The sequence below is a fragment of the Mus caroli genome, unplaced genomic scaffold, assembly GCF_978045245.1.
Source record: "Mus caroli unplaced genomic scaffold, Mus_caroli_1 scaffold_2, whole genome shotgun sequence".
Classification (NCBI taxonomy): Eukaryota; Metazoa; Chordata; class Mammalia; order Rodentia; family Muridae; genus Mus; species Mus caroli.
In genome coordinates, this window is record NW_028227257.1 from 161,209,604 (window position 1) to 161,211,334 (window position 1,731).

Here is a 1,731-nt window from a genome sequence, read left to right on the forward strand (position 1 = left end):
TCATTGAGATTCCTGGAGTTTCTTAGATGGAGTAGACAGTCACCAGAGTCACTACAGCATTAACAATCCAAGTTACCTGCCACATAACAGCATATCTATGTAGAGAGTTACCTAAATTTTAGTAACCAGTAACAGCTGTGAATCATGCTAGAGTCTCTGAAAATCTCTTGCATTCTTTTTATTTTTGTGTATGTTAGTGTTGCAGGCATGTATGCCTGTGCACTATGTACATGCAGTGCCCTTGGAGAACAGAAGATGATGTTGGAAACCCTGGGAGTAGAGTTAGAGATGGTTGCTCGGCCATCAAACCTGGGTCCTCCGGAAAAGCTACCAGTACTCTTAATTGCTAAGCTATTCTCTAGCTCCCAACTTGTACCTTATTTGCTGGTTTCTACTAATATTTTTTTTATTAATTATCCCAAAACCATAGAACTAGCCAGGCTGGGCCTCAAAGAAGGCTGAGGCAGAAGGATTGCTACAAATCTGAAGCCAAGCTAAGGAACATAGTGAGTTCTAGTCTAGTTTAGGCTACGGAGTGAGCTTCCCCCCAACAACAACAACAACCTATGACAATAATACATCCAATTTTTATATTTCTAAACTTTTAGTATTTAGCAATTCTTTTTACCTGATAAATATGACTATATTTCAGTCATTTATTCATGTGTGTTCATGTGTTTAGGTGCATGTGGAGGCCATAGAACACCCTTGGGTGTTGATCTTCAGGAGCCATCTACCACTATTTGTGACACATGGCCTGTTATTAGCCTGGAGCTCGCTGGGTAGGTTGGGATGACCAGCCATTGACTGCCCAGATCCTCCTGGCTCTATCTCCCCAGAACCAGGATTATAAACACACACAACTCAGTCTAAATTCTTTTATTTAAACATAGGCTTCAGGATCAAATTTAGGTCCTTGTGCTTGTAGGACAAGCCCTTTACTGGCTGAGCCATTTTTCTAGACCACAATTGATTTTTCAGGATATTTAAAAATGAAGGAGAAGAGGAGGAAGAGCAGGAAGAAGGAGGAGGAGGAGGACGAGAAAGGAGAAAGAGAAGGAGAAGAAGGAAGAAGGGAGAAGGAGGAGAAGGAAGAGAAGGAGGAGAAGGAGGAGAAGGAGGAGAAGGAGAAAATAGTAGTAGTTATACAATTGAAACAAGCATGCTGTAGACTATGTAGACATCCTCTCTTACTGGCTAGGACAGTGAGTGATAAAGCACATGGTGTTATGGTTGTATTGTGCTAGGCTGCAACATAATTTTATGATTCTATTTAATACCTGCCTCTGTGTCCCTTAGCAAGGAGGCCAGGCTGGACTAGATTGTGTGATATGAAGCTTGTGCAGCTCGCAGAGAATGTGTAAGAGTCTCATTTTGTCCTTTGGGTATGAGGGGGAGGACTCCCTCTCCCTTCAAGGCCTATCATGCTGCCTGTGATGTAATGCATTTGTCTCTTTCAATGTTCTCCCTCTTCAAGGCTCCATCAGCCATGGTCCTGTGTAGTCACAAGACTTTCTCTCCTAATGCATCTATTCTGATGAGTAATTACATGCCAGATCTTGTTGATTATTTTTTAATTAGTGTGGTGCAAACATTTCCTGGAACGATAAAGCAAATGTTTATTCACTTCAGACAGGCACCAATGATGATTCCACCAAAGGATGATTCCCCAGATGTGAACCCTTGAGCCTTCTGGGCTTACTTATAGAGCATAGATAAGGTATTGCTTAC